Genomic DNA, 8,957 nt, shown 5'->3' with positions numbered 1-8,957 from the left:
AATGGTGTGTCAATATACACTTACCGTCTTCTAACTTCCTGTGAGGTGCGGACAATTGAGCCGACTTCATTAACAGAATCAGTGATGTCCCTCCAGATTCGATCTTTGGTTGCAGCACCCATGTTTTTGCTGCCTCTATGAATTTTGTCCATATCCTGTGTGACCAAAATACGTAATTCCCTCTTAGTGAAGGCGGGCTGTCTTCTTCGTTTTTTAGATGTAGCCTGTGAGCTATCGTCCTGTCCCTCCTCACCATCTTCCTCTTCACTAGCTGCTTGTGTACTTTGGGTTTGAGATGGTAGTCCAGAATCGCTCCCTCAGTTTCCCCAGTATCTATGTCTGGCAGGGGATTCACACCTAACTCCTGGGTATCAGAAGATGGGGTTTCAACAGTACTGGGTCCTGCTATTTCAACATCCACACTGGCAGCTTGCAGCATCCGTCTCCGCAGCGCAAGGCACCTAGATGTCAATGCGGACATCTGCTGCTGCACCATGTCCATCTCTGCTGCCATCTGCTCACGTGTAGCCATGTTGCTGGTGGCATGTGTGTTTGCACAGCTGTCTTGCGATTTATAGCTGCGTGTGATTTCCAGTGCGGTAATTCGCACAGGTGTCAATTATGCAAATAGTTCCACAAATTGTTGTACTAGCTATTTAAACGCCTTGACTGCAGCCTGTGTGAGTGGGTGTATGATGAGAAATACTGAACCTACTTTATTACTGTATCTTGGTAATTACAATATCTAATCTATACTTTAACATCTTCCTGTGCGGTATACCCCGTATACACTATTGTATTTATGTGCCGAGTTTAATCTCAGCTTTCCATACCTTGCACGGTACACATACGTTGCTCATTATCAGGATCTCTTTCCTATTTCTCCTCTAGTAGTTGGATTTTTCTCACATTAATTTGTATTAAAAAGATCACGCTCTTTTACCAATTGCAATGACAAAATTTTCATTAAAATCAGAACTCATTTCCAAACGTAGAAACTTGGAAGAATTTGGTGACATTTTCTCTGATACCTTCCAGAACCCGAGTGCTCCCAAAGATTGGAGATCTGATCTATCGAAATTGCATAAAAATTTACAAAAAAGGATCAGGCTCACCTGGGATATCACAACTTTAGAAAATTACCATAAGAACAAACTGTCCCCCAGAGGTCTACGACCACGAATCTTCCCATCCTTCCCTTTGGCCACAGAGAATCTCAAGGCGGAATGGGAAGCCACCTTATTGAAATGTTCCCATGAGCTAACTCTGATACTCATTAAACACGACAACATAGTCTTAGACCAAGTTGAAAAGAGTATTGAAGAACTGGGTATTAACTTAGAAGTTTGGGAGAAGGATACAACCTTTCAAAATACCTACGACAAATACAAGAAGGAATTAGACATCTACGAGACCAATATTATAGAAAGGAAACGTAACAAATTCTTGAGAGACAAAAACCGATTTCTCCCAAGGAAACATATTCCGGTGGAACTCTCAAACCCCACGGGTCAGAGGGGGATTAACCAGAGAGGACATAAGTTCTTCTGAAATAGAATCCTCTTATAGTGAAGACTCGTCCGCAGAACACCTAGAAGGAGGCGCACAGTCATTTAGACGAAACACCAGTGATGATCCTTTTTTAGGGAGAGGCCAACGTTCCAGAGGAAGAAGCAAGTATCGAGGCCAACAAGAAGAGGGGGGACGAAACTCCGACAGAAACAAGCGCGAATGGGATCCCCCAAGGACCTCCCAATACCCCGTACGCCAGACCAGGAAGCGTTAATTACAGACAAATTACAAATCATCAATCTCAGCACTAGAATTCTTACTGAGGACCAGTCGGAGGTCCTGAGCAAGGGTTTGTCCTTTTCACCGACACTTCCATTCAACAGGTTTGTAAGGGAAAAGGATTTGAGACTCTTCGGTCGAAAACTATTGCTAAAAAAATTCTTTGCTAAATCATCCGTCAATGATATGACCAATACACCCTTTTCCACCAATATGGGACCTATGACAATATCAGCCTCTTTAGAAGACCCCAATACACCCATGGCACTCAATCCATCTTTATCTGTGCAGGATCTATCAGCCATTCAAATGTTGGAAGAACTCCAAATGGAATCATCAATCGATATGTCACCTGTGCATAAGACCAGACCCTCTTGCAAATTGAAGTCCACCTTCTTTCCCCCTGATACCAACAGCCCGGAGATCAAGGTCTTCTTAGACCTGGTATCCAGGGAATTTGATGAGATCCAAACTAACTCAAAAAGGAGATGTCTAACTAAGAATCTCAAATTTAGAGAAAGACAAGCATTAAAAGAAATAAGATCGTGGACTGACATCATCATAAAACCCTCTGCCAAGGGGGGTAATATTGTATTATGGCCTATTACGATGTATGAGGAAGAAGCGCGGAGACAACTTCTGGATACCTCCTGTTACTTGAAACTACCACTCAACCCAACAGTAAGATTTCATAAACAATATATGCATATGATTAATGAAGCATCAGCCCTTGGAATCATTACACAACAAGAGACCAAATATCTTACGGTCTCCAATCCCAGAGTTCCTACGTTTTACTTATTACCAAAAATACATAAAACATCAATAAACCACCCGGTAGACCTATTGTCTCGGGCAATGGGGGACTTTTGGAAACACCCAGTAAGTTCTTAGACCTACACCTCAGAGATCATGTAATGACCCTACCCTCTTACCTAAGAGATACTTCAGACCTCTTACGGAAGATACATGACATCTGTCTAGATGAGAATTGCATCTTGGTTACTCTCGATGTGGAGGCTTTGTACAGTAGCATCTCTCATCAACAAGGGGTTCAAGCCACTAAATTCTTTCTGGACATGGAAGAAAAAAATCAGTTCAATGACTTTCTCTGTGAGTTGTTAAGCTTTGTATTGAACACCAATTTCTTTACATTTGGCGACCAGTTCTTTCAACAAATCCGGGGAACAGCCATGGGGGCAGCTTGTGCCCCCACGTATGCTAATTTGTTCCTTGGCTGGTGGAAACAAACAATTGTATTTAGTGAGGTCAACCAGCAATATACACAACACATCATGAACTGGCTAAGATTCATTGATGATATCTTTGTGATCTGGGATAGTGATGAAAAAATGCTGTTGGATTTCATAACTATCCTCAATACTAACAACTTGAACATCTTCCTGACCCATACAATAAGCAAACAGAAAATATCCTTCCTGGACCTGAACATCTACAAAACAATCAATGGAACTTTGGCCACAGAGCTCTTTCGCAAGGATACAGCTACAAACAGTATTCTATACCAGACAAGCTCGCATTTTCCGCCAACTATTGAAAACATCCCCAAAGGGGAATTTCTTCGTCTGAGGCGTAATTGTACGGAAGACACGGTATATAAACAAAAAAGTCAAGAGCTGATGACACGATTACAAGCCAGGGGTTACAGCAAATGTTCCCTAAAGAGAGCCCAACATTCTGTCTTCAAAACCAAAAGGGAATCCCTGATCTTCCAAGACAAACTGAAAAATATAAGTGAAGATTCCAAGATTAGGTTTATAGGCACCTTCTGTCCAGAATGGCGCCTACTAAAAGACGCGATTCAAAAACACTTACCGGTTCTTCATCTAGACTCAGAATTATCACCTCTACTAGATTCTACTCTACAAATTAGTTGGAGAAGATCCAACAACATTAAGGATGTACTCGTTCAGAGCCATTTCTCACGTGAACCTGTCAAATCTAGAAATGTAACGGGATCCTTCCCATGCGGGCAATGCAAAGCCTGCCCACAGATCCAAATAACTGACAGAGTGAAGGACAGACTGGGACAAGGAGTGGTCTACTGTTTAACTTGCAGTTGCAATCAACGGTATGTGGGCATGACCACAAGGAAGTTCAAAACCAGAATCCTTGAACATATGGGTTCCATTAGAAATGCAACATCAGATCTGTCGAAGGGCAAAAAGCTGACGTCAGTAGCCAGGCATTACCATACTCAACATCAAGACTCACCATGTGAAATGCGCGCCTTTGGACTCGGGGTGATCTTAGCAAAGAACTCATTAAAAAAGAAAGTGAGTGGACCTTTAAGTTGGGAGGCCTTAAACCATTGGGTCTTAATGAATATATCAATTACAGCATGTTTTTGTAATCCACCAATATCTCCTTCTGTCCTTGGCCACAAGTTTACTGTGATAACTCTTCATTAAAAATCCAGTTATATACTTTTATTTAAATATTCCGCTTCCTTCTCCCCACTTTCCTTGGCCACAAAGTATACTGTGATTACTCTTCATTAAAAATCCAGTTATATACTTTCATTTAAATATTCCGCTTCTTTCTCCCCACTTAGCATCCCCACATCTACGGTAGCTTGTTCACATTAATATCTTTTTTTTTTTTTTTAACCAGTTTGTCACCCTTAGAATTTCAGCCCCTCAGTCCTACCTTTACACTACACATTTCACACGGTACCTTTGCACACACATCACACTATTACACCACCTTTGGCTTCACCCCTTTTTCTTATATCCAGACCCATTGTATATATACACTCTTGATGCACTCACTCTTTTTTTTTTCTTAATTTATCATATTTAGCCTTACTTCACATCTCACCTCACTCTAGAAGCACTCCATTTATTGTATTCAGCCCCACCTCATTCACATCTCACCTTACCATTTTCCTCTCCTCAATTCGAGGAGAGGAAAACCACTTTCCACGCAGTTCGTCTTCATACCCTATAGTCACATTATCACATTCCCGACACACCTGTACAATCCCAATACACACACAGGTGTATTTATCACCCCTGATGCCGTTATTCATAAATCAAACCTAACGACAGCCTATTTTTAACTAATTTTGCACCAGCATTAAAACACTCAGGATATTGATACCCATTCTGTAAATCAACTGTCTGCCAACCTTTTGTTTCCCCCAACACTATTCACCAACACATTTTTTCCTATATCTATCTTTCCTAACAAAAAAACGTCCTTTATCTGTCTCTTCACTTTCCTACACAGATATCAAATCTGTCTCTTTTATTAATTTTCACAACTTATTTTAACCTTAAGGTTCTTTATGTATTACAACTCACATCACGTAGCTATGATAGTTGTACTGACAATTGTCTTTCTGTCACAATTTGTATTTTCCAACAGTATTATTTTACAAAAAAAAACAAAACAATTTTTTTTATATATATTGGTCTCTTCACTTTTCCATACAGATATTAAACCTGCCTCTTTTTATTTCCACAATTCTTCTTTTCTTTTTCTTTTTATTTTCATACACTTAAAAGGCTTTCTATATGACTTGCATCACGCAGTTTTTGATAGCTGTACTGATAAGTGTCCTTCTGTTACAAATTGCAACAACTGTAACCCTTGTATAGCCCAGCTTACACTCAGGGCTAAAGTAACAATCTCTCTATGTATTCTTTGCAACTTTTTTTAAATCCTTATATAGCCTGTTTAGGTTAAAGAAAACACCCTTTTTTCCCTCTTTTATTTGTTACCTACTGTAAGAAGTGTAATCCATGTACAGCCCAGCTCACACTCAGGCCAAAACAACAACCATCTTTATAGTCTTCGTGATAATTGAAATCTTTGTATAGTCTGCCGAGATTAAAAGAAGCAATCCCCTTTTATTTATTACTACACTGTAATTGTTACAAGTGTAACCGATGTATAGACTGGATGACACTCACAAGAAACCCCCATCTTGATATTCATTATAGGTCTTGTGGCCCCCCTTTTAAATGCTGTTACAACTCTGTCATCCTATCTCTTTAAACAATCCTCTTTACATTCTTTCTGAGATCAGTAATGTGCACATATCAAATTCATAATATGATTGCACAATCATTGCCAAATGTTGTCATGTTGTCATTTTATCTTTATGATAATTTTTTTGCTTTTGGTTTATTTTGCTTTTGGTTTTATCAACCTTTTTATTAAGATTAACAGACACTTTTCTATTTCTTTTTTTCTCAAATATAATGGACTCCTTGCTAAAGTCTGAATAGAACTGATTCAGCTAAATGACCACGGCTGTGCAGCAATCCTAATATGAGGGACACGCCCCCCCACTGATTGGACACTCGCTGACTCTACTATGATAAAACCCGCAGGAGCCCACTACGCTACAGGAAGTGACCAAGCCCGACGAACGGGCGAAACGCGTCTTCCGATTCCTGGCTGTCCGGGACCACCCATGTCTCCAACTGCCTGCCTGCGCCTTATCTCTCCCTAGGACAGCGGCCTCACAGTAACTTTTGAACCGGCGGACATTTCAGCTATGCAGCATCTGACGGTCTGACGAGCCTGACACAGTCACGGTACAGCGGCTTCCCAGCACCCTCGAACCGGAGCACAGCTCAACTGTGCGGCATCTGACAATCCTCCTAGACACAGTCACGGGTAATATCTGTTCACAGAGTCACCCGTGTATTAATACATGAACTAGTCAGTACAGGTGCATTTTTGGCCGCTTTATGTCAGTACATGACAATCAAACAATAACTGATTTGCCTATTAGGGCTGCAGTCTGTGACTGCTAGAAGGGTGCTTGCATCACTTATACCCATTATAATTATTATTATTGTTTGTCAACAGTATTCCAATACTCGGTTATTACAGTTATTCTACACACAGAAAAAAAGGGTAAACTTATCTGGCACTACTGTTAAATGAATTTCCTTTGTCACTAATCCTCCAATTTTTCAATCGTTCAATTCGTATCCACGCAAAAACAAAATGGAGTTGGATATAGTGAAGTACAGTTTTTAATATTTGTTGCGCTGAATATCACATAAAAAATGGCACAATAAAATGTCACAATAAAAATCACATAATAATTACAGTTATTCTAACCAGAGTGTTACTACTTTGTGGCCGCAGCTTCTCATTGGGAGAGGATAATTGTCACTGTTGTCATTTAATACTTGTTCAACGGTGCGTGTGCATATATACGTATTCTCTGACCAGTATATTTTTTCTGGCCACAGTGTTGCTTTTCTTTTCCTGCTTATGCAGTGGGGGTGAATTTTCAGCTTCCCCTACAGCCGTAGTTTCTCATCAGGAGAGGAGAATTGTTACTGCTATTTTTTTTAAATCTGTAATCCCCCTCCGATTTATTATTATATCCCTCTTGTAGATTACCATTTGATATCTACATCTGACAAAACATATTGTGCATAGATGTTTATTCATATGCAAAAGACCTGTACTATTGGAAGCGTATGAAATCTTCTATTTATGATTATTTGGTATCTACATCCGATATCTTCATTATTATTTGATATCTACATCTGATATATCATATTGCACACAGATATCAATTCACACGTAAAGACCTTTACAATTGAACGCTCCTTTGTACATAACCTCTTAGCCCACTTGTCCCTGTTCTTTTCTTATCTTGACAATCTTTCGGGACTCTCACCATTGATTCAGGGTTCCCCCTGTCTAACAGTGGCAGCAGATCCCCCTTTAAGCTTTCCTCCTAGGACCCTATACTGTCGATTATCTCTTATCACCCAAGAATATTCGTGAACTCTCATCAGTGATTCTAGAGCATAAGATTATTGGGTACATTTTCTACTATCATACCACACTGGAAACGCCCGAACCCATCCGATCTTGGAAGCTAATCAGTGTTGCGCTGAGTCAGTACTCAAGTAGGAGACTCTTGGGGAATACTCGGTGTAGTAGAACATTTTCGGACGTTCATGCTCTATGTCTAACGCTGACAGCAGATTCATCTTTTGTATCTAATTCTCCTTTTTTCCTCTCCTTCAAGACAATAGCAGGTTTAATCAATTTAAATTCCTCTCTCGCAGGCAGACCTTGGAGTCAAATTTGTGGATTTACTGTATATTTGAATTTTGATCTAGCCTAGACAGCTTGCAATTATTATCCAATATATATTGGCATTATCTACTTTATTTTTTGTGTTTCTTTTTTCAATTATGTATCCAACTACTTTAAGTTTTATCTTTTGACACTAATAAAAATTTTATTATTTTATTCACTATCTTATCTTCAATACTTTAATACAATTTAAGAGTGCACCCACAAAAGAGTCTTCTTTTCTCCTTCTTTGCCAGACGTTTCATTACTGACTCAGGGTGCACCACCAAATATAAAAATTGATTGGAAAATATTGCCTTTTCCTACTTTATTACTGTATCTTGGTAATTACAATATCAAATCTGTACTTTAACATCATCCTGTGCGGTATACCCCCTATACACTAAAATACTGAAGCAAGACAGAAGCAAGGTGGACGTGGTGCATAGCACATTTCAGAGTGAGTTTTTATTGCAGTATATAGCATAAAAATGTGCGTTTGTTAGCTCGCACATTTCTTACTGTTGTTTTGCGGATGGCGTATTTAACACAACTGTTTTTTTATTCAAAAATTAGTTAGTATATTACAAAACAAAGTATGTATGGGTGTGCAGTGCTCCTTTGTAGTGGTTTATAATTTGTTCATTTTGTATGGTGTTTACTGTTTATTTTATTATCTTTGTTTACATGTAGTATCTAATAGTTATATTACATGTAATTTGCAGTGTGCCCGTTCTAGTGCTGACAGTGTGTGTGTTTCTTTTCTTATTGGCCTTTTCTCTCTCTTGTAGGTGGCCATATTGTTTGATTTTGAGATTATATATTTCTATTGCCGAAGTAGGCCTGTTTTTGTTGCATTTTTGAACCAAAGTTTCCATTTATTTTCTGAGCAGGTAAGTTGCCTGTTCCTGGGTGGCATGGTGTGGGAGTGCTGACAGTGTGTGTGTTTCTTTTCTTATTGGCCTTTTCTCTCTCTTGTAGGTGGCTGTATTGTTTGATTTTGAGATTATATATTTCTATTGCCGAAGTAGGCCTGTTTTTGTTGCATTTTTGAACCAAAGTTTCCATTTATTTTCTGAGCAGGT

The 8,957-nt window shown here is 39.3% G+C and overlaps 1 pseudogene; it reads left to right on the top strand.

Annotated features, from left to right (window-relative positions):
• Nucleotides 1-7,618: 7,618 nt before the first annotated feature.
• On the top strand, nucleotides 7,619-7,737 carry LOC135054427 (5S ribosomal RNA; annotated as a pseudogene).
• Nucleotides 7,738-8,957: the final 1,220 nt, after the last annotated feature.

This window comes from Pseudophryne corroboree, chromosome 2 (genome assembly GCF_028390025.1).
Source record: "Pseudophryne corroboree isolate aPseCor3 chromosome 2, aPseCor3.hap2, whole genome shotgun sequence".
NCBI lineage: Eukaryota > Metazoa > Chordata > Amphibia > Anura > Myobatrachidae > Pseudophryne > Pseudophryne corroboree.
Note: the sequence above shows the minus strand (reverse complement) of the source record. Positions and strands in the feature narration are given on the sequence as shown.